This window comes from Pinus tabuliformis, chromosome 1_2 (assembly GCF_031772625.1).
Source record: "Pinus tabuliformis cultivar Carrire ecotype Pingquan chromosome 1_2, CPIR1, whole genome shotgun sequence".
Lineage (NCBI taxonomy): Eukaryota > Viridiplantae > Streptophyta > Pinopsida > Pinales > Pinaceae > Pinus > Pinus tabuliformis.
This window is the reverse complement of record NC_142298.1, coordinates 532,413,324-532,439,681: the sequence shown is the minus strand read 5'-3', so window position 1 is coordinate 532,439,681 and position 26,358 is coordinate 532,413,324.

The window sequence follows — 26,358 nt, the reverse complement described above, 5'->3', positions numbered from 1 at the left end:
CGAATCATGGACATGAAAATCAAGAACTCTCACCAATAGAGGATCCAACTATATTGAGTTATCAAAGTGGGACAACTCCTTCACCAAGGGAAGTGGTTCACCAAGGACCAGGTTCAATAGATTGGTTCACCAAAAATGATATCTAATTATCAGTTATTCATTAGCATTAGATTTATGTTCATTCAACATGAATAATACCATTTTCTCCAAATCATGAGTTATGAGTGTTGTTTGATTCTTAAGGTGTGATAGTTGTTCATGTGTGCTCATTGAGGAATGGAAGGATCCCCATACTAAGATAAGTGCACTTTGTTGTAGAATAATGTTGTGAATATACTAATTTCAATTCTAATGTTCATCTTATTTCTTTGTCGTAAATAATTGTAGATAATTTCAATATGAATTCATGATATGGCCATGTTTTGTTGTGTGAAGGTTGATCTCCTTTCAGTAGCTAGTTTTGATGTGAGAAGGACAACCAGAAACTCCTAAGTTAGGAGTCTCTTCTCCATGAGCTAGATTAAATTGAAATAAGATTTACTTTCTCTTATGCTTTCCTAGATTACATTTATGTGAATATTGATTCCCTTTCAGTATCTAGAGAAATCAAGTCCTCCTAAGTTAGGAAACTCTTCTCCATTAAGAACTGAACTGAAAACAATATTTACTTGCTTTCATTTACATGCTTTCTTAGGTGTTTGGCAATGTTATTATAGAAAGATGGTAGAAGGACAACCAGGACTCTTGAACAAGAGACTCTTCTCTATCTTCTAAAGTAGAATAATTCCATTGATCAAACATTATTTTTATGCTTTCATAGAATAGATCTGATAGTTTAGATTTGTAATATGCATTTCCATTCTAAACAAACTTCTTACACCTGTTTCATCTAAGGTCCCATATATATTGGTTTGCTTCTAAGTTTACGATTCCCCGGATTGATAAATTAAATGACAGGGATTTAGTGGACAACTAAATCGCCCAACAATAACACAATTCAGAGGCATGTACCCACCACATATCTTCTCAGAGATAAGCTACCATCGCCTGAGATAGTTTATTTCCATTTTTATATGTAAGCATATTTCAGTTCTTTGATATAAATGAAATTCAGTTTTTATTTTTGCTTCATCTCTGTGGTTATGTTTATATATATAATTTCTTGCGTTCCTACATAAGTCTGGATCATAAGGATATTGAGGGAAGCTCAATATCTGGTACTTGACAATTGTGAAGTCAATATATGGACATCTTGGAATTAAAAGGTAGCGGTGCGATAAGACAGCCTAGAGGTCAAAGGAAGATCATTTTCAAGAAGAAGCTATGATAAACTTGAAGTTTGGGAAGGCTCAATGTAATGCCTTCATATCAAATAAGAAAGTGATGAGAAAAACTTTTGGCCTAGAATCTGTCACAAGATTGAAGAGAGAATGTGGCTCCATGATTCCTTGAAAGAAAGAAAGATTGATGATGCAGAAGCAAGAGGGAGCCATGTAGCTATGAGGAACTAGTATTTGATACTCTAAAGAAGAAAATCTATTAGGCTTGTGGTGTTGAATTCCCAAATTGAAAGGAAGTTAGAAATCTCCTCTAGATTTAAGAGGGAACAAAAGAGTCTCCTTCAATAGGAGCAAGGTTCTATTCTAAAGATTGAAGGATAATAGGGATGTCCTCTCAGTTTGAGAGGGAGTGATGTCAGTCATCACATGTGCATTCTCCTCTTCAGGTGATGAAGAGAGAATGGCATAGGATTAGATAAGAATAAGTGGTTTCCTTGAGGATATAACATCTAAGAAACTGACACTCTTTGAGAATGGGACAGGCATTCAAGGGAATAGTGGTTGAAGAGGATTTATATTCTTTAAGGACTCAGGATTAGAGATCCATGATAAGAATAATCCTAAAAGGACATACCTTGTAGACGTCGGGATGGGGTATGTACCTTATAGAGGGTGCGGTATCACACGTAAAGCCTCCCAACATAATGCTCTTGATTAAAGAAGAGATTGTCTAGTTAGGCCTTAGAGACAATGTTGGTCATGATAATGATGCTTACAATATGGATTATCAATCCAACTCTTCTTGTGAGAACTCTTCAGTTTGAGATATAATGTTGTGTTGGTTGTACAATTATGAATACCTCCCTAATTAAGGGGGAGTGTTGAAAATGTAACTAGTTTCTGTCTTCACAATTGTTGTACTCATTTCAATATGTATCCTATGTAACAAACAAGAGAAGAAAATAAAAAATTATTATCATTAAAGCATGGGTTTCATGGTCATTATTGATGATCTTCCAGGTAGAAGCATGTTCTTCATGCTTCTAGGGTTTGTTAGGTCTTAGGATTTATTGTCATGAGTTAAAGGAGTCAACATCATGTTTATAAGACCCTTCCGGGCAAAAAATATATTTGTAAAAGAATTATTTTTTAGTCTAGAAAGTCGTGGAGGCTCCAAAAGTACAAGTCAACCCTGTGATCATCAATTCATTGTAAAGGAGGGAATTCAAGCCCTTAAGAAGGCTGTAGAAAGAAGTAGTTCACCCTCATTTGGACTCATTCACTCACACAAGTTTGATCTATCAAGAAAGGGTTCGATCTGAAGCTAGGAGAAGGAGAAGAGAAGAGTGAAGGTATAGGAGAAGGAATAAGGATGAAATTTCTTGTTTTGGGGTTGTATCTCTCTCACACATGTGAAGATCTAGGGTTTCTGGTGTTGTAGAAGGAGGCCGAAATTATAGGTTTGAGTTGCAGTAGGATGAATTGTAGAATCTTGTAGATGTAAGGGAGAAAACCCTATATTTACTTCATTGACCTTGGGAGAGTTGTCTTTCTCTAGGAATATCTGAGGAGGAGGCTATATTAGGGTTTCCAGAGAAGTTGCAAAGCTGAAATTACAAGGTCGAAGTGGCAGGAGGAGTTGCAACATTGAAGCTGGTAGATAGAAGTTGCAATATTGAAGTTGGCTGGTGCAAAAACAAGGAAGGACTTGAGGAAGGGATAACTTGGTACTAGGATAAGGACTTGGTCTAGGGTTTGGGTCCTTGTATCTTTTGAAGTAGACTCTAAGAAGAGAAGAGTTTTCATGTTTTCCCCTTGGAGGGGTTTTTCCTTTGCTGAGATCCTAATATTTGTGTCCTATATTGTTGTTATTACTATTCTTGATATTGTTTGATGAAAATATCTAACTAAATAACATAAAAAAGATAAAGAAGGTTCACAAGCAAATATCAAGGTTAAGGAAAATAAGATTAATAGTCGCCACTTTCCCATTTTCCAACAATGGTTCCATGAGAAAGTGGGATAGATAAAGAGGCCATGCCATTTTGTTAATATTTTATTGTGTCAATCTTGAATTGGGGTGAAAAGTTGTATATGTCATCTTCTTCTTGAAGCCACAAGGTGCTATGGGAGCATGTATATTTAACCTTACATTCTTGGTGTCTACGGGGTTCATTATTCTCATTCATTCATCCTACTCTTGGGAAAGAAGAAGGAGAGAAAAGGATTTTAGTGAAAATAGAGTCATTGTTAGTTAATTGTGTAAATACACTAATTATTATGCCAACATATGAAAGGATGCTAAAGTGCATTAGTGCATTGACATTTCTTGGAAAACTATCCATGACTAAGAGGCTTTTGAGCTTTCATGATTGGGGCTTCCTAATTAGTAGCACTAAATCCTTGGAGGAAAGTGGAATAGCCTAAGGGATTGTATTGCAAAGAATTGTATTTTTTTCCCTTAGGTTGTGTAGGCTAAAGGAGAAAGAGAGATGGAAGTTTAGATTGCTATTGGATTGGTTAAGTAACTATAACAATTATGATTTCTATGTAACCATGAATAAATAAAGATTGAGCATGAACTCTCTACAAGTGATAGAGTTGGCCTAAGCACTCATCCTTGTGGAATCATAACCTCAACATGGAGGTGGTTTTTGTAGAGAGTGAATGCATAACAAATTCCATGTTTGAGTGGAGCATCCAATGCCTATAGTCAGTGGGTGAATCCTTTCAAAGATAGGTTATTTCCATGCTCTCTATATTATAATTGCATTATATATATTCATTGAGTATCTATTCCCTTTATATATATATATATATATATATATATATATATATATATATATAGAGAGAGAGAGAGAGAGAGAGAGAGAGCATATATCTATATATATATATATATATATATAGAGAGAGAGAGAGAGAGAGAGAGAGAGAGAGAGAGAGAGAGAGAACTTACTTGAGTCTTTGTTTTCCATGCATCATTATTGATTCTTTTAAAACATGGTCTTAAAGGTTCGAATTCACTAGATACATGGATTTTGGATGGTAGCAAGATGTGAGATATGGTATAGAGGTGAATGATATCCAAATTGTAACTAACCAAAGAATTTACATTAAAACAAACTCAACATGGAGAGTGTCGGGATTTGAACCACCCTTTCCATTGTTTAAGGACACAGTATAACTATTCTATATTTTGACTTTTTTCATCAGAATCTAATGACATAATTTTCTACAAGATCGAGGTTATTTTGTGGTTTAAAATACATTTTGAATGTATAATGGATTCAATGCCTTTGAAAAATCCTTGAAGCACTAGAATTATACAAATTTCACAACTCAAACTTATGATACTAAAACATAGAATATATATTGTTTAAATACCTATTTTATCAATTTGATTTCAGACATCAAAAATCCAATAAGGATAATTATTTTTCAAAAGGAAGATCACTAATCTATCCATGACATTAAAAAACCATGGGAAAAAGACTATAATTTTTCATATAATAAAAATTAATACAATAAAAACCCCTGCATGCAAACATCATAATCATTTACAAAAATAATTTAAGATCGATTACATCCATGACATTAAAAAACTATTTATTTATTTTTTATCATGGTGAATTGATAACTTGTTGGAGTTATTTGGGAAAGGCCCAAGATCAAACCTTTCGAATGTCACTATAACAAGAAGAGTATATCGAACATCCCATGAGGAACAAGATGTTCAGATCTATCCCAAGAGTCACCTACTCTTCAATCCTTATCACAACAAAACAACATGTCCTTTAGAATTAAATTTAGATGGATAAGAAAACAAACCATACTCACGACCACCTAAACTATTAATTCAAAACATTCAAAAACCATAAACAAATAATAAAATATTTCATAAAATCCCTTGGTTTGGGTTCCACATTTTTCTTATTTGCCTTAGGAATGGAAAACATTCCTAAATAAATAGCATTCCATATCTATGTAGAAAGGTGGAAGATATTCTATTGTTTTCGGAGAGTGCTTTACGTTAGGAAGCTTCTAAGCACTTTGCAAAGTATGAAACATTCCCTATGGTTTCAAATCCATATGAAATTTCTTATATATGAAATTTCTTATTTAATAAATAATTTGTAGCGATTCTTTTAAAAATCTATCATTGGTAGATATAAACTTGTATAAATTATTTAGAACCAAGATGTATAAAATCTAACATTGGTGTGTATAAATTGTTTAGAATCAACATGTATAAAGAGGAACAGATTCTATAAATTATGTAGAAACAAGATCTATAAAAGTGAAATTGCTAAATAGATTGTAAGAAATACTTGTCGAATAATTCAGGATTATTTATTTCACAATTTCACATCTACTTAGTAATGAAGATGTACATGGTTGGACAACGTTGATGTATTCATCGTACATGTTATGCATTATAAACTTTTACCTACTAATGAAGATGTACATGTTTTGACGATGTTTATGTAGTCATTGTACCTGTCGTTATCTGGCTGGTTGGTATTACTAGTACATGTTTAGATGATGTTCATGTAGTCATTGTACCTGTCATGTGGTTTGTTGGTTTCTATATATATAGAAGATGTACATGTTTGGAAGATGTTCATGTAATCATTGTACATATCATGTAGTTAATATAAAATAGTATCACCTTCATTCAGTAATGAAGATGTATATGTTTTGATGATATTCATATATATACTTATTAAAGGATATCATATCAAAAAAATATATAACAAAGCATGATTATGAAGCGACATGAATGTGAAGGAAAATCAAAAGGCATGGAGGGTGTTAAAAAATGTATGGATTAAAGTTGAAGGATTGAAATAAGATTAAGTTTATGGTATAGTAATTTTTTTCCCGATTAAAATTTAATTTAAAAATACGATAAAATAATATAATTTTGAGTAAAAATGAATATAAAATTTTAATAATTTTATTAGCAAAAAGTTTAATACATAATTTTTATTAAAATGTCACAATAATTAAAATACTAATTTGTAAAATATTATTTACAAGAAAAAGTCTTTTAAAATATGGATTTCTCGGGTATCTTTTTACTTATAAATTTCTTTATGGAAATTTAATTTTGAGGTTTTTTTATTTTTTTTAATATTTTGAAATTTGATTTTCATATATATATAATTGATTGTCTTTAAAAGAATAGATTTGCTAATAATATAGTATATTATTAAATTATTTTTTGTCCGGTTTAAATTTGATTATATATATATATATATATATATGCTTGATTTCTTTTTAATTTTGCGTTAGTTGATTAGATATTTTATAGCTGACTGCTACACTATTGGGATAGAATAAAGATTAATTTACTAGTGGGATGTTTTTTAGGATTTTGTGAGGCTCATTGAGCTTGGACATTTTTTTGGGATAGTTTCATTCCCCACTTCTATTTTTGATATCTCTTCACAGAATTTGACTCCTAAATTTGATTTTAGATCAAAATTAATTTATATCAATTTATTTTCATGACCACCTAAAATAATGTCAAAACAGCCTAAGGTAATGTTAAATATAAAGTACTCAAATTACTTATTTTTAATAGGGCTTGAGTGGGCTTAATGGTTTTCCTCTTAAAAAAATCATTGGTTCAAAACAAGAGGGGTAGAGTGTTTATGCCTTCATACATTTAGCAGAAAATAGGTACTTTGTTCTATAAATAAGAAAATCTTATACACCAATTTGATGTTTAACTTGACAATCACTTTAAAATTACATAATAAAAATTCCAATTTTTTATATTTTAAATCATTTAAAATTTTAGTATGTGACAAAAGTCCAACGAACAAAGAAATGTGCGCCATGCTTCCTAGCCCGAGCTTAAAAAATTAGCCAATGGTTGCTAGCCCCAGCTTCAGAGTCCTTTGAATTTGATTTCGTCTAAAGCACGTTATAATGACGTGAGTGACTGAACGCTACAGTAAGATGATAAGTTGAAACAAATGCACGGCACAGTCTTCCAATATCTTCCATTCCATGCTCATTATTCATATCGTTTTCCCACGCTTTTCCCTTTGAGGTTACAGCGGAGTTTTGTCTTTTTCTCATAATAATCTTCCTTTGGCTGGATGTTATCTGGCAACTAAAAGGGACCCCCAACGTCGCATTCCCCTTCATACCTTGTTTTGAATGCTGCCCATAATCCCTTATTCCATATACCTTCATAACTGGATCGAGATTCGAACCCCACTGCGGCACTGTACACGCATATTCAGTTACTGCTGGTAAAGTTTGAAGTCCGCCTCCAATTATAATCCCAAGAGTGTACGGACAAGACAAGAGTTGAGATGGAAATATCGACGAAAGGCCGAAATGTAATTGTTAAAACTCCAAAGAACTTCCGTTCGGTGAATCAGAATTGCGACGGCTACTCCACGGAAATACTGATATACAATCCAGGCTGTGTTAGCGCGTAATGAGAATCTGTATTTAGAGCACGAGTTGCGATCGATTAAAATGGAATTAAAGCACGAGATTCAATCGATTAATGTACTTGTCCATTGACGTAGACTTCAAATATGCTGAGAAATTCTTACGTACATTAACATGTCAAAGTGGTGGATTGGCCGAAACTCCTATTTCAATTCTTACGTACATTAACATGTCAAAGTGGTGGATTGGCCGAAACTCCTATTTCCAACTCTATAAAAAAGTAAATGCGCTCTAACATGGTAAATATTAATCAATAGACGGAAAGTCATTGTCTTTCCATCCTGTTCACTATTCTGAATAATGTGAAATTCAATGAATAAGATGAAAAAATCAGTACATCCTGTTCACTATTCTGAATAATGTGAATAAGATGAAAAAATCAGTACACCAATTATTGATTTATTGTCAGGTGATTAACGTTTGTCTGTATTTTATTATATAATAACAATCCAATCTTGTTATTTCGAAATCTTCTGGCGAAGGTTATAAGTTTTTGTGCTCTTATTACATTTTATACTTGTTATTTACTTTCACCTATAAACATGTTTATAGAAAAAATATATTAATTTTTTAAGATCAAATTATTCGTAAAATTGAAGTTATATATTAAGGTTAATTCATTATATTTTATAAATGACTTGTTCAAATAAGGTCTACAATGCATTTAACACAAATTAGAATAAGTAAACAATTATAATATACTATTGTTTATTTTAAAATAATAATTTAATAAAATTAAGTGTATTTTTTTTTAATGTGGTTCACTTTTTAGAGATCGGTGACAACTAAATTTATGGAAATAGTTTTGGGTAATGGAAATAATTTTGGGTAGATCCCCAAATCACAGGGTGTCCAGGAAAATTGACCTCGTGACTTCTCATAGTGAGGAGCTAACCCTTAGGGCTAAGTATAACATTGTTATAATATAAAATATAATTAATTTTGATAAATAGTATTAATGTTTAAATTATTGTGTCTAGGAGGTGTAGATTAGTTAGTGATATAGTGAAGTGTTAAGCCTTGTGATGATATTGGTCCAAACCTCAACTAGCCCTTTGAGCCATATGTGGGGTCACATAGGTACACATGGAGGTTATAATGGTAGCGATTGAATGGACCTTGTGTGACACAAGTATGAGCCTACCTATTGTAATATAGGAGCGTGTAAAGAACAATTACAAGTAGTATCTTTAAAAAATCTAGCACAACCACATTAATAAATGTGGTTGATATACGCCAAAGGCATATTATAATAATATTACTATTATTATTAATTTATATTATTATTTAATATTAATGTAAATTAAATTTAATAGCATTATCAATTAATAAATATTTATAATAATTTAGTAATTCATTAATAATAATAATAAATATTAATAGATATTCATTCATTAATAATAAATATTTATTTATAAATATTTAGTAAGATAAATATTATAAATCCAAGGGATTAATAATAAAAACCCAAGGGAATAATATCAATCCCTTGGGTTTATTAATCTAATGGTTCATATTCGTAGGGTATAATACTAAAATCCCAAGGGATTATAAACGTAAAGGAATAATATTAACCCAAGAGATAATAAACACAAGGGATTAATACTAACTCAAGGGAATAATATTAAACCCTAGGGATTAGTATTATAAACCCAAGGTACATAAACCCTAGGCTATATATTATAAACCCTAAAATAAACATGGTTGACTATTCTTTCATAGTTAGAAAAACATATTTAACATATATCAGCAATGTCCTTCACTCAACCCGCACGCATTGCATGAGGGGAAAAACACAGGATGGAGATTAGAGAAATGAGGGTTGGGCTACTTGATCGAGGTGTTTGGCTTCAAGTTGTTCTCTTTTTCCTTCAGAGAACAATTATTTATCTTCTTGAATCAATGTTGTTATGACTTGATTTTCTTCATCAATTTATTTTAGTAAATCCTATCATCCATGATTTTCAACCATTTTACTTTCTCTCAATGTCAGATATGTTATTAAGGCTTCTTGTACCTTTAGTCGATTGCACGTCGATGAAAAATATGATTCCTAGTTATTTAAAATTGTATTTGTTATTATAACATGATCCATTGTTGCTTCTAGATATGTCTTGCTTTCCTTGAATTTATTATATTCCTCTTACAAAAATGTCGTAGTTTGGTCAACTTTTAGTCTTTTATTTTCATGCCAAAACTATTTTTCACTACTCTTGCAAATGAATTTTTATATCTACTAATTGTTGTACTAAATGCCAAAAAGGATCAAGTTAGTCTATCTCAATGCTAGGTGGGTCAACTAGTAGTTTATCATGAGTCGCATATATGCATTTTTTCTAGACTACTATCTCTTTATTCTTTCTTGTAGATAGTATATCCCTATATTTCATTGATCTTATCCATTTAGAGATGGATTCTTTGGAAATATCACTACATAAATCTAAATTTTCAGTATATGAAACTCCAACTGCATCAAAAGAAACATTTGTTTGAGGACGATATTCTTCCATATGCATGTAGGATGTGTAAATATTTGATTGTTTATTCTTGTATGTCTGCTCTTATTTTTCCCTTTTTTTTTCTTTGAGTCTACTTTTTTTGTGATGGAACTAATGTTTTATTCTACCATATTGCTTAGATCAAAAATTGGTGGATGTGGTGGAGCTTTAGTCACAGTTGATGTTGGGTGCCCTATCAACTATTTCATTTATTTTTTCATTGGTTGTTATATCTTTGTTGGCTTAATTAACATTTCAATCGATCCCTTTTCTGTTGTAGTTAACTACTCTTGATGTTGTTGATCCTTATATTGTGCTACAACCCGGTCCTTAGGTTGATCATTTGTTACTTATTTTTCTTTTGATTGAAAGTGTGCTACTCAATCAATTTATCGGTTCGCTACTCAGTTGACTAGTTCATTAATTGTTGTTGATTAAATTTGTCATGAACTAAATCCTATTCTTGACTTGGAAAATGATTATCTTTATTCATTTTACTTCCATTATTATTCTCTTCCATCTTTGAATATCATTGTTCTTTACTTTGTCGCAATTGTTTTTCTTCATTGTACTCCATTAGTCGTGGTCGGGACCTCTATTATTTCCATTCTATGGATCATAGTCTATTTGGATGTTATCATCATTATTTTGAGTGTGTTCTCCATCATTTTTTCCCCCGCAATTCTTTGATATTGGTTTGTCTAACTCAGTGTGTTCAAATTGTTGGGTTGTGTTATATTCTTTCCATGAATAGCCCACGTAGTTAACCAGGGGGTTAGAAGGGGGGCATATCCCCCCATTCATTGTGCCGATTGTGTAGCGGGGGGGTCATAGGGGGTTTGAGGGGTGTAGGTAACCCCATTCTATGGGATCTGGGGTAGCACCCCTGAAAATTTTGTTTTTGGACCCTATATTAGGTTGGGCAGACCTACCTATGGTTTTGTGCATGATTTTTCGCACATGGTTTTGGACGCGATGGTTTTCGGTCCATGGTATTGGATGCTTCGGTATGTATAAATATGTATTGTAACATTGAAAGGAACATAATGAAAAATCAAGCTGGTAATCCCATTTTTGGGATCCAGGGGAAAATCTCTGTGTATATGTGTTTTATGTGTTATGCTCTCGCATTGTTTATTTTTTGTGTTTTAGAATTCATATGCAAGTAATTTCTGTACAGGGTTAAAACATACATTTGGTATCAGAGTTGTTTTGGCTTCAAGGGGATGCCTTTGTTGTTGAGGGGTTTCGCTCAGGCCTATGGTATACCCTATTCAGTGGGAGATCTGTGAGATCGATTCTAGTGGTAAAAGAAGATGGCGAGCAGTGGAAAGATAGAGATCAAGAAATTTAATGGTCAGAGTTTTGAGTTGTGGAAACTCAAGATGGAGGATCTGTTAGTGGATAAAGATTAGTGGATCACGATAGATCCGGGTACTAAACCAACGGAAGTGTCCAATGAAGAATGGAAGAAATTAGATCGAAAGGCAATGAGCACAATGCGATTGTGTGTCTCAGATTCAGTATTGCTGAATGTATCAGGGGAAGCTACGGCTAAGGATTTGTGGGACAAGTTGGGGACTTTGTACCAATCTAAGTCTCTAGTGAATAAACTGTTCCTACAAAAAAAGTTGTATAACCTAAGGATGAAAGATGGAGACTCGGTGACAGATCATCTGAATGCATTTAATACTGTGGTAAGTCAGTTATTATCTGTTGATATTAATATTTCAGATGAAGATAAGTGCATCAGTTTGTTGTGTTTTCTACCAGATTCGTGGGATAGTTTGGTTATTGCAATAGGTAGCAATGCAACTGCCTTGTAGTTTGATGAAATAATCTCATCCTTGTTGACGGAGGATATGAGACGAAAAAATATGGAGAGCCAGAATGGTGATGCCTTGTCTATACGAGGACGGTCCTAGAATAGAAACAAAAATAAGTCATCGAGTGGGAGATCTAAATCTAGAGGGAGATCTAAATCTCCAGGAAAACATGTAAAGGTTGTTTGCTGGAAATGCGGAAAGGAAGGGAACTACAAAAGGGACTGTAAATCTGAAGCTCCTGACAAATGAAAGGGATATGATGATGCTCCTTCTGCAGAGGTGAAAACCACCTCAGATGAAGGTGGGAATGTGTACTTGGCTTCTTCAAGTACACATGTAGATCATGAGGCATGGTTGATTGACTCATGTGCATCCTTTCACTTCACTCCCCATAGAGAGTGGTTCTGCGAGTATGAGAAATACGATGGTGGTGATGTCTTCTTAAGGGATGATAGGAAGGCTATAATCGTTGGTTGCAGAAAAGTAAAGTTGAAGTTGCAAGGTGGAAGGGTTAGAATACTTTCGGGTGTTCTGCATATTCGTGCATTGGACAGAAATCTGATTTCTGTAAGAAAGCTGGATGATGCAAGTGTAAAAACAGTGTTCGAGAAGGATACCTGCAAGATGGTTCGGGGAGAAATGGTATTGATGCAGGGAGTTCAGATTGGAACTCTATATAAGCTGCAAGGTAGAACTGTTGTTGATGGGTGCAACAGTTCCATGGTTCTTGAAAGTGGAGCAAAAAATCTAGTGGTCTCTGGAGAGAAGACCATGTTGTGGCATCAAAGGCTTAGACATATTGGGAGAAGGGCCTTTGAATACTTCATGGTAAAGGTATGGCAGAAGGTATGAGTAATAGCTCTCTGGATTTTGATTTCTGTGAAAATTGTGTATATGGGAAGCAAAATCGATTAAGTTTCCCCTCTAGTGGTAAGAGGGCGAAACAAATATTAGAGCTTGTGCACAGTGATGTGTTTGGACCTATGAAGGTTCCATCACTAGGTAAGTCTGTGTACTATGTATCATTTATAGATGACTTCTCATGGAATAGATGGATATATTTCCTTAAGAAGAAATCTGAAGTCTTTGACAGGTTTAAAGAATTTAAGGTTCTGGTGGAAAACCACATAGAGAAGAATATAAAGGTGTCGAGGATAGATAACGGTGGAGAGTTTTGAAGTAAGGAATTTGAAGAATTCTGTAAGAAGTTTGGTATGGCACGGCAGAAGACTACTCCATATACACCTCAACAAAATGGAGTTGTAGAAAGAATGAACAAGACGTTGATGGAAAGGGTAAGAAGCATGCTCAGTGGTGCCGGGTTGAGACAAGAATTCTGGGCAGAGGTGGTGGAGACTGCATGTTACTTGGTCAACTCATCAGCATTGGAAGATAAGACTCCATAAGAGGTATGGACTGGTAAGAAACCTTCTCTTTCACATCTAAGGGTATTTGGGTGTGATGCATATGTATATGTTCCAAAGGAGAAAATAACCAAGTTGGATAGTAAATCTGAAAAGTGCATCTTTATTGGGTATAAGGATAGTTTAAAGGGTTAAAAGCTTTGGAACCTAGTAACAAGGAAGGTTGAGTACAACCAAGATATGGTGTTCAGAGAGGTGAAAGATGTTATTAAACATGAAGTCCAACCAAAGGAATCTGAGAAGATAAAGTTTGAGCTAAAGGAGGAAGAATCAGACTCTACAAAAGAGGAGGAATCAGAAGATGAAGAGCCACAAACTCTGGGTGTGAGAAGATCAGTTTGAGAAAGAAGGTAGCTAGAAAGGTATAGTCCATCTGCTTTCTGTTCAAATTTTTCTTTATCTGTTACTGATGATGATCCCAGAATTGTGAAGGAAGTAGTAGATTCAGAGGACGGAAAACTCTAGAAAGAGGCCATGGTTGATGAAATGGCATCTTTACACAAAAATGAAGCTTGGTATCTGGTGGATTTGTCGGCTGGAAGGAAACCCATTGGCAGCAAATGGGTGTTCAAGAAGAAGACAAATGCAGAAGGAAAGGTGGAGAAATACAAATCTCAGTTGGTAGAAAAAGGTTATTCCTAGGTGTCGGGAATTGATTTTGGTGATATTTTTTCTCCTGTTGTCAAGGTAACTTCTATTAGATTACTTTTATCTATTGATGCTGCTTTTGATTTTGAGGTAGAACAGATGGATGTGAAGACAAAATTTCTTCACGGGGATCTGGAAGAGGAGATCTACATGAAGCAACCTGAATGTTTTGCAGTGAAGGGTAAGAAAGAATTGGTGTGCAAGTTAAAGAAGTCTCTATATGGGTTAAAACAGTCACCAAGGATGTGGTATCAGAAACTTGATACATTTATACGAGGACTTGGCTTCACCAGAAGCAAAGCAGATCACTGTGTGTATTTTAGATTAATTGGTGACCATGTTATTTATTTGGTCTTTTATGTGGATGATATGTTACTGGTTGGAAATGACAGAAATTATCCAGGATTTGAAGACCCATTTGTCCTCGAAATTTGACATGAAAGATCTTGGTGCTACAAACTATATTTTGAGCATGGAAATTAAAAGAGATCGGACAAAGAGGAAGCTCTGGTTAAACCAGAGGAAGTATGTTGAGACAATATTGCAAAGGTTTAATATGTAGGATAGTAAACCGGTGAAGGTTCCTATTCTTGTAGGTGTAAAGTTATCTGTTGAACAGTGTCCCAAGACACAAGAAGAGGAAGAGGACATGTACCGTTTTCCATATGCAAGTGCAGTCGGTAGCCTGATGTATGCGATGGTCTGTACTATACCAGACATTGCACATGCAGTGGGAGTATTGAGCAGGTTTATGTCAAAACCAGGGAGGAGCACTAGACAGCAGTGAAGTGGGTTTTCAAGTATTTGCGTTGCACTAGTGATTATGGTTTGTGTTACCAAGGAAGACTAGGATTAGATAGAGTGTTTCATATTCATGGCTTTGTTGATGCAGACTGGGTTGGAGATCTAGATTAGAGAAGATCTACAAGTGGGTATGTGTTTAACCTATTTGGAGGTGCAGCCAGTTGGATGAGTAAGAAACAATCTGTAGTGGCACTATCAACTATAGAGGCAGAATACATGGCAGTCGCTCATGCAAGCAAGGAAGCAGGTTGGTTGTAGAGATTGTGTTCAAGTATGGGGTTAGTACAGGGAGCTATAAGGATAGACTGTGACAGCCAAAGTGCATTTTCTTGGCAGAGAACCCTGCATATATTTCAAAGACAAAGCACATTGATGTTCAATATCACTTTGTGAGGGATATGATAAAAGACAAAAAGGTGTTGTTGGTAAAGGTGGTCACTTTGAAGAATACTGCAGATGCATTGATAAAATATGCGAGCTCTGAAAAGTTCTCTTGGTTTAGAGAAACAATGGGCGTTGTAGGGCTGGATTAATGACTAAGCTCTCTTGTGGCCCCCTATGGAAAGAAAACAAAAAGTGGGAGAATGTTGGGTTGTGTTATATTCTTTCCATGACTAGTCCACGTAGTTAACTGAGGGGTTAGAAGGGGGGTAGAGCCCCCCCTTCATTGTGCCGATTGCGTAGCGAGGGGGGGGTCACAGGGGGTTTGAAGGGTGCAGGTAACCCCATTCTATGGGGTCTGGGGTAGCGACCCGGAAAATTTTGTTTTTGGACCCTATATTAGGTTGGGCGAACCTACCTATGGTTTTGTGCATGATTTTTTGCACATGGTTTTGGAGGCGATGGTTTTCGGTCCATGGTTTTGGACGCGATGGTTTTCGATCCATGGTATTGGATGCTTCGACATGTATAAATATGTATTGTAACATTGGAAGGAACATAATGAAAAATCAAGCTGGTAGTCCCGGTTTTTGGATCCAGGGGAAAATCTCTATGTATATGTGTTTTATGTGTTATGCTCTCGCATTGTTTATTTTTTGTGTTTTATAATTCGTATGCAAGTAACTTCTGTATAGGGTTAAAACCTACACAAATGACTTGGCCAAGTAGTTAACAAAACTCAGTGATATTTCTTGGGAAACTTTACTTTGCGCAATCAGGAGTGAATCCTTTGTCAAATAAGTATTGGTTGGAACCACATTAGAGTGCCTTGTTCATAAATTTTTTTGGGCAAAACCTTTTTCTTCATAGGCACTTGGGTTTCCTTTACACTTCTGGCATGATGAGTTTGAGTTTCAACAATGTTAGACTCTTGTTGCTCCTCCATTTTTTGTTTCTTTTCTCTCCTTGTGTCTTTTTTCTTATCCAAGGTGATACTTGTTTTTAGTGTTTCAACATTCTTTTCTTTTCCTTGAGCAATCACTTCGCGATATGTAGGTTCAACACTTGGCCTAATGAATTTACTTGTGCAAGTTGACTCTTATTGGGTTGACTTTCCTTTCTAATCAATGTTGTGAATGAATTGTTGGAATTCGTTTCCTAATTTTTTTGTCAATTTTGGACCCTCAAATTCCACTATGTTGACATATATAAAGATCTTTTCCTTGTTGATAAAGGGTCCTTCTTGAACTAGCACTTCTTGGGTCAACTCCATTCTTTTTCTTATGAGGGTTTTCCTCAAAGGTGATGCAAATTTACACTATAATTCAACCACAAAGGGAAAAATGTATGTTTTAGCCTCCTTTTCTCCTTAAAGCGCAATAGTTGTCAATGGTACCTTATCTCTCTTTTTTATCCAATTCTACAGGTGGGATTAAGAATGAAATTCTTGAATTTCTTTCAAGTTATGCAAAAAATTCATTTGTTGTGAATACATCTGACAAATATTTATGAGGGGAAACTATGCCATTAGTACCAAATATTGGTTAATTCAATGCAAAATTATATATGAATAGCATTAGGTAGTTCTTGTTGGGTTCTCTACTACACCCTCCATATGCAAGATACATATTTCAAATTTGTAGCACATTCTTTAAATATTTGATCAATTGGTAGAGAATCGATACATCTTAATGCACTAGATATAAATCATTGATAGTTCAACATTGTGGGAACCTAGGTCTTGGTGAAGGTCACTTCTTATTAGGTCCCTATAATACTAGCGTATCCCCTTATTTTTATTGTTAGTGTATCCCCTTATTGTTACGATTGTTCCCATGTATCCCCCATGTTATTATTGTTATGCCCCATAGAAGCCCGCTATTGTTATTCTTGTGCCTTTAGATTATTATTGTTATGTAGGCTATGATTATTAATGTTATGTAGGTTATGATTATATTGTGACCCCTTAGACTCCAATATATACCAAGGAGGTCTTATCATTTGTATCATCCAAGAATTGTTTATTTATGTGATATGAAGGAGGTTTCCCCTTCAAAGAGACTATTTATAAAGTTTTTTGTTTGTCTTTTCTTCTATTTTGTGAGTTGGTTGCATAACATTTGGTATCAGAGCTTTGGATTCTAGAATTTCACTGTTTTAAACAAATCATCTTGGGATTTTCACTAAAACGTTTTTCTATGAAGATTCAGAAGATTAAATTGAGACCACTTGGAGCCAAAAGCTTGATGAAATTCCTATAAAAGGTCCATACCTTGGTTTGCTATATTTTATGAGATATGGTCTGAAGAAGTTAGGGTTTTTGCATGCTCTAGAATTTAGTCTCTAACATGTGATCTTGGGAAAAGCATCATAACTTCCTCTGCATGCATCAAATTTGAACTTATTAAAACGTGACTAAAAGTGCACAGATTGTAGTTTTTTGTGTATCATTTTTAGGGCTGAAGTTTGAAGAAGTGACGCATGGCATTCCTTACTAGTTCACTCTACTAAACCAGTCCATAATCAAGTCATTGCAGGAGATTGGGCATAACATTCCCTTGAAGAATCCATTTTTGGTTTGACTTGTGGCATTGGAAAGAAGACTCAGAGGGCTACTAGAGGACAAAATTTCAAACCTTGGAGATCCGAAATTACAGAGGTATAATAGTTTTAATATAGATCTCCTAAAACGCAAGAAAAACGTGTGTATTTTTTAAAAAAATTCATAACTTTTGTTTGAAAAATCAGTTTGAAGTGATTCAAAAGGAATAGTGAAGCATATATACCATTGTTTTATTGCAAAATTCCCCGAAACGAAAAAATGGACACACATAGTAAGAAACTATAAATATCTTCTATGATGCATGAAGAAGATGCAACATGATATCTCAAAATTACGGGAACATGTGTAACAAAATTCACTCTCACAAAGAGAAACCAAAAATGAATTGGATGGTTTAAAAGAAAACTTGGAAGCTTTAAAGGATGGTTTAAAGTAGACATGGATCTGATGAATGTCAAGTTGGAAGGGTTGACAAAGTTGTTGCAAGAAAGGCTTCCCGGTGGTGACAAGATAATATATGAAAATGATGATGAGGACAAAAGGAATATGAATTATCATTTTAGAGACTCCAATGTTGGGTTTAGAACCGACCACATTCCAAATATCAATATGAGGAAGTTTGATGGCAAGGATCCGGTAACATGAATACTAAAGATGGAGCAATATTTTGATCTCCATGATGTGAAACACACACAAAAGGTACACAATGCATCTATATATTTAGAAACCAATCAATTTATATGGTATCGATGGATTTGTTTTCGTAAACCACTTGTCACTTGGTAAATTTTTACGAAGGAAATGATAGCACATTATGAGGATACAAAGAGCAACATCTTCTTTAGCCATTTGATAAATCTCAAACAAAAGGGTTCAATGGTTGAGCACATTGAGGACTTCCAAAAATTGAATATTAAGGTAACTGATATTCCAGAGGAGCATAGGATTAATGTCTTCATATGGACTTTAAATGGTAACATACAACATGAGGTTCATCTTTGGGAACCTGGTTCATTAGAGACGACATTTAGGGTGGAAAGAAAGGTCGAAAGAAAAATCATGGAAAGAAAGGAAGTCTACCACTCACAACTATAAAGATGCAAATGTTGTTTCTCCTAGCCTTTCACAACCTACAAGGTTGACACCACAACAATTGGAGGAAAAAAGAGAAAAATGGTTTTGTTACAGTTGTGATAGCAAGTACACTAAAGGTCATAAGTGTGCTGAGAAGAAATTATTCTACATAGATTATGAAGAGGAGGAAGAAAAGGAACAACAAACATTAAAAGAGGAGGATATACACCAGGAACCAACCCCAGAGAAAGAAGAAATGAATTTGACCATATCTTGTAATGCATTGGTAGGAGTTGCCACTCCTTAAACTCTCAAGATAAAAGGATATATCAAGAAGAAAAATGTAATAATGTTGATTGATTCGGGTAGCACCCATAATTTTATTCATTGTAAGATAGCCAAGGAATTGAATTGCTTCCTATATCTAGCACCGAGTGTAAATTGAAGGTTGCAAATGGAGGAACTGTAAACTGATATGGAAAGTGCCATAATATCAATATAACCATGGGGGAATATGTATTTAATAGTCCAATTCTTTCCATTCCAATGGGTGGTGCTGATGTTGTACTAGGAGTCCAATGGTTACAATCTTTGGGGACGATAACTTTTAATTTCTAGAACTTTTCTTGAATTTTTTTTGAGAAGGAAAGGAAGTTGAATTAAGGGGTATCATAGGGAAACCAGGAAAGATAATCATCTCTAATGGCGTGAAAACAATTCTAAAGAAATAACAATGAGGCGTAATTGCACGATTATGCTCACTAGAGGTTCAAACATCAAAATCATGTATTTCTACAAATCTCCAAAAACTTTTGGACAATCATTCCAAGGTATTTGAGACTCCCAAATACCTCCCACCTATTTGTGATCATGATCATGCTATTCATTTGATTCCAGGAAGTGTTCCTCCAAATATCATACCCTACAGATATCCCTATGCCCAAAAGAGTGAAATTGAACTTATGCTTGCATAAATGTTAGAGGTTGGTATAATTCAACCTAGTCAAAGTTCTTTCTCTGCTCCAATTGTATTAGTGCATAAGAAGGATGGATCATGATGTATGTGTCAGGATTACAAGGAGCTCACAAGCTCATTATTAAAAATAAATTTCCCATTCCTGTCATTGATGAATTGTTTGATGAATTACATGGAGCAGTTTACTTCACCAAGTTGGATATTCATTCAAGATATCATCAAATTAGAATGAAGACTGAAGAGATTATTTAACAAGCTTGACACATGAAAAGGAACTCTTATCCATGGACCTTGTTTCATTTTTTAACGAGCTTGACACAAGACAAGTAACATTTCTCTGTGGACCTTGTTTCATTTTTTGAGGAGCTTGACACAAGAAAAGGAAATTTTCTCCAAGATCTCTCGTTATATTAATCACGGCTCCCTAGATACCATAGATTCCAAGAATCTCTCATAATATGGGAGATCAATGTTTTGGAAGGGATACATATCAAAGGATCCAAGGGAAAGATCAAGCGCCAGTGCTCCCAGTACATGATGCACTACATCACTTACTAGATCATTAGTAGATGTAGGCATGGAACAGGTTGTCACATAATTAATCTTTGGCAAGGGAGATACAACTTACATATAAGGACCACTTAGGGAAGCTAGTCGATTGGGAGTCAAATTAGGACCAACGAATGAAAGTTGGTCAATGGTCATGATTGTTCCTTCATGGGGGAAACACATCACACAAAAGAGTGAAGAGAAAAGAGATCCCATGTCATAAACATAGTCATGACCAAGGAGTAAATTAAAATCCTAAGGGCCTTGGACTACCATCTGTTGGGTGTGGAGCCTGATTATCTTCTTTATTCATAGGTATCACTACATTGGACCCCAGTTCATAACGTGGCAGAAATGCCACCCGTAATATTTTCGCTACAAGGGGGGTCCAGGGGGGCAGCTGCGATCTTTGGGAGCCCCCCCCAGTGGGGGATCGGGGGCAGCGCCCATAAAGCTAAAAATAGATGTAAAATTTCCTTGTAAAATGTTGTAATTTTGTAGTCGATCTAGGCCATTCATTAGGCGAAGATCTAACGGTAGAAGTTATGTTTAATTTAGGGTTTTTTTTCCCTAGAAGGCAACCCCTCGCTATATATGAGGGAATTGTATTGCGTCTATGTAGATTTATATTCTGAGTGGGAAATAGAGAGGAGATTGTGTGAGAGTGAATAGGACATTACCACGGATCTGCTATAGGTTGTATCTCTTCAGTTTGCTGGATAATATAAGAGGAAGGACTAGCTGTTTCTTTGTGGACGTAGCCCAAATTGGGTGAACCACGTATATTTGTGTCTCTCTTTTTTTGTGTGTTTATATTTCTGCAATATATTTTATGTGTTCCATTTCTTTGTAATATATAATTTTCTAACACCATCACATTAATGTAAATAGTCTTTCCTCCCAAAGTAATAGGCAACTGAGGAAGGATCCCTAATGGTTGAATGGTTCCTTTGTTAAAAGCCAACAGATGTTGGGTAATTGACACAAGCTACGAAGAACCTAAAGCTTTCCAAGTAGTTGAGGAGAGAATACTAACAGATGCACCTTCTTCTAGAAATATGCTAGGTACAAGTACATTATAAGCTTGTACTTGTTGTGTGTGGAGCATGATTGTTTAGAGGTCTTTTGTTTCAACTGGATGTATACCCTAGGAAGTTTGTACACCCCTCCACGCGGGGGGGGCGTGCGGGGGCCAGCGGTCCCTTGATGGGGGTTCGGGGGCAGTGCCCCCGAAGCCAAAAATAGATGTAAATTTGCCTTGTAAAAGTATAGTAATTTATAGTCAATCTGGGTCGTTCAATAGGCGGATGATCTGATGGTAGAAATTATGTTTAGTTTAGGGTTTTTTTCCCTAGAAGGCAACCCCTCTCTTTGTATGAGGGCATTGTATTTGAGGCTGTGATATAGATGTGTATTCTCTGAGCGAGAAATAGAGAGGTGAGACTGTGAGAGAAAATAGAGGATATTACAGCGGATTTGTTGTCGGTTGTGTCTCTTCATTTTGCTAGATAATAGAAAGGAAGGAATGGCTGTTCGGGGTGGACGTAGCCCAAACTGGGAGAACCACATATATTTGTGTCTCTCTTGTTTTATGCATTTTCTGTGTTTATATTTCTGCAATATTTTATGTGTTCCATTGCTCCATAATATATAATTTTCTAATAGTACTATGATCTGAAAGGGTACGTAAGGAGGAAGATGATATCTTGCCAATCGACTCCAATAAAAGGAAGTGACCATACTACTTGGAGGGGGTGTCATGAGAATAGGAGAACTACCCTCTTGCACAATTGAAATGGGAGAAAGTCTCTCTTTTGTTGTGTGAATGGGAGGATTCCCCCCCTGTTCCATGGTAATAAGAGGATTGCCCCCCTGTGTCATTGGAACGAGAGGATTTCCCCCTAGTTAATTGGAATCTGATGAAATGAGAGGAACTAGAGTGGTATGAAGTTCACTCTCTACAAGAAAGGTATGATGAACTAAAGTTTGGGTCAAGTCAACGATTTTCTCAACCAATGGTTGGTCAGAAAGACATTCATGGGATTCACATTCAAAGAGAGTGGGATTGATTGGAGATGGATTCTGATCAATCACTTCATCAACTAGTGGAGGGTTAGGAGAAAGCTTTCAATAAATAGACAAAAGACAAGGTTGAGAAGTTGTAAGGTTTTCCAACGCTTTTGAGGCTTCATCCATATAAGTACATAGGTGAATATGATTATTCCCTTCACATAACCTAGAAGGAAACTTAACTTTAACCTTTTTCTTGTGGAACTTACTATCACTGGTTGATGGTTTATCACTAGCATGATCTCCAGAGGTTGATGGCATAGGCCAATGTGAGCCCGTTGACCATACTTATAGTACCTTGGGAATACTAGGACAATCTCTAAGAAGATGGTCACCCTTACAAAACTTGCAAGGGAATTTAAATGTGGGGTTGATTGGAAGGTTCCTCAATACTATTTGCATGGGTAGAAATGGTTACTTCGTTGTCCTTTTCTCTTATTCTTAATATTCATTTTCTTCTTCTTCTTATCCACCCGGCTACTAACTTTGACAATTTCACCAAATGAAGAGGAAGAAGACTGAATAGGCACAAAAGGAAAAGGTCAACATTAGGATCAACTTGTTCAAGTGGAGGACTACTTGGTTGAGAAGCAGCTTGGACATTCAGAACCAAGGAGGTTGAAAATAACCAAACTGGTAAACCAATAGTAAATCTAGGAAGGGAAAACATTTCCATATAAGGAGCACCAATATTTTCAAAAGGAGGAAAAGGAATAGGATTCACATTAGAGAGATCTCCTTGATTGGTGGACTTGGGAATTGTTGCCATTAGTCTCAACCAAATATCCACTAAGGATTTGTTCCACAGGGAGGATGATATTTCGTGGTCAATTAATTTATTTTAGAAATTAAAGACAGAAAATAAAACAAAACAAGGGTAATTAGGCATAAAGTTTTATCAAGCAAATATGAACTACAATACAAAACCTTGGAGAAACAAGTATTTATGTAAGGGCAAGCAATCTCCCCGAATGTTATGTTCAGTGTATCATAGTGTAAAAGGTGACAGACTCGGTTACCTATGGCTAGATAGAAACCTATAGGAGACTTCCAAAATATACCCAAAGGTACATGGAAAAGTATTTTGTAGTAATGTTGTCTAATGTGTAATCCTTCAATGAGATCTTTCCCATATGCTTATCATGCATGGAGCACCATCCGATATACTTGAAGGTACATGCAGATAAAACCTATACACTTACATACATGGAATGGGATATAACCCCCAGAATGTAACTGATGACAGCTAAGCCGCTTTTACACAACAAAGATGTATCTTTACATAATTTACGTGGGTGGGCTTGTGGGTTATGGACCCACGTATATATCGGAAGCCTTCAAATCAACGGACTTCACACAAAACCCGACCAATCAACCAATGAACCAATGAACGGCCTTGATGGCTGGAACTCAACGAGGGTTAAATCTTGTTGTATAAACCCTTATCGCATCTGAATCAAATGTTAGCCTTCATGCACATTCAGAAGCAATATGCGTCTGATCACCCATCCAACAGACGGTCCGATCACTCGGAATTGTAAACTCTTTTTAATGAGTTCATTGGGTCTGCTAGCCGAGATAACTTGTTTGCAAGTTTCCACGTGATCACCGTAGATCTTCTTCCATCAGACGGTTGTCGCGTCGTCCACTCGTCAACTATGCCAGACAATCTTCATCGTCAATGTGACCCCACTCGATCCAACGTATGTCATGCAATCTCACGCTCTAACTAGCATGATGATTAATATTCTGAAAGCATGCGAGAAAAGTTGTTTTCCTGTGCTACATGTAAACCGCTAAGGTTAATCACGTAGAATTCAGAAATACAGCTTCCCACCTTTAGGCCGTGTGAGAAACTGCTTACCACTGGCCAAATACCACCACGTGCTTAAATCAAAACTTAAAGGAACTTGGCTTAATAAAGGGTTAGCGCTTAATATCCGTTGATCTGGTCGATCCGACGGTTTCCGCTGTGTTGTTCAATCGACTCCAGTTTCAATTGAACACCTCTCCTCCATTGATTTGTTCTGAAATCCAATGGCTCTCTCATTGCTTCTTAATGGAACTCGCATTACAACACACTTTATCACTACCATACTTTATCTAAGGAGAAGTTCATAGAATTTTGTCCTTTACACTCGCACACACATATTTATTAACTTACAATAAAGAACATATATATAAAGACACAGACACACAAAACTCAAATAACACGTAGACGTATAATAACACGTATATTTCAATTATATATAGAACTCGATTACAGGCTAAGGCCTCTCGGCCTTAGTCACAAATTGCCCTGTGACTACATTGTATCCTCTCTTTTTCTATCACACAACACAGACTCGCTTAAATAGGAAATTACAAAGGGAGAATTGTTTATGATCCATGAGTTTCTCCCACAATCTCTCAATCAAATCCCCTAAATCTCTCTATACACATACATGGCAGATAATTATATTTAATCAAGCCTTCTAGAGACTTATCAATTCCATCAATTTAGCTCTGTTTAAACAGAATTTTCCCCGGTTTACAATGATTGTCCACGTTTCCTCTTTCATGGCATTGGATTCTGATTTTAATGAAGGGTGCTCAAATGTTCCTACATCAGTAACACTGAAAAAGAACGACAAATCCTACATTTAAATATGCCAGAACACATCTCTAGCCTAGACCTCTAGATGTGTTGTTAAGTTTCAAATGCTCCTTAGGTTAATTGAGTGAATTTTAGAGTTTATCTTGAATTATGTTTTGATTTCAAGGCTCAAAACTTGATGTCACCTAAACACACCTATAATGAAACTAATATGATAAAAAGAACTCTTTTCATTTTATTTTTAACAATGAAAGGCCTAACTAAGTAGGGGAAGAGGAAATCAATCAACAATGCAACAAACAAGTGATACAAAAATAAATTTCCTCAACTTCACTATTCCAATCAAAATGAAAGCCCTATATGAAATGAAAATATTTTATTTTATTTTAATGTTTCAAATGCAAAGAAACATATGGATGTAACTTAATCACTGGTGAAAAGAAACCACACAGACTTTAACTGTAATGTAAAAGTTAATTTTCAAATTCAACAATCAATCTATGCATACAAACCCGAATTGACAAGAAGAAAGAAAGAACAAAACAAAATCTTATCAAAAAGGTGATGACACTCAGAGGTGATTAACACTCATACACAATTAAACCCCCCGATTGAGGAGGACATTTTTTTGCAAAAATGAAAGCAAAAACACTAAAAAATTGTTAAGAAACTAAAGTAAACCTATGAGAAATGATTAAAGGAAAATTCACTCAATTTCACACAAAATCAAGTGATTTATTGGATTCAAAGAGATATGGACAAATGCAGTGGCACATGGAAAACTTTGTGGACCAAAGAAAAATAAATAGCAAGGCAAAGAAAGGCATTTTTTTGCATCCTACAGGAATCAATGCAGGTGAAATAGGGACAACAGTGTGCTGCAGTGCAGGTGCAGGACAAGGTCAAGTTCATTGTAGTTAAGGTACAGGGAATTAGTGTAGGTGAAGCACAAGAGAAAGTGTATTTCACTATAGGCACAATGAAGGGACATGTGTGGTGAATCACTATGTCTCAGAACACGGGGTGTGCTAAGGCAGTTTCGTTCAAAACATGACACAAGACACCAAAGAAAGCTCAAGGAAGTGTTTTCCTAAGGCCAATCATGTTTGAGTGAATCAATCAAGGTCACTTTAAGAGGTGAAATGGGTGCTAGGTTCAAGGAAACGACTAATGGAAGAATAAATCCCTAGTGGTA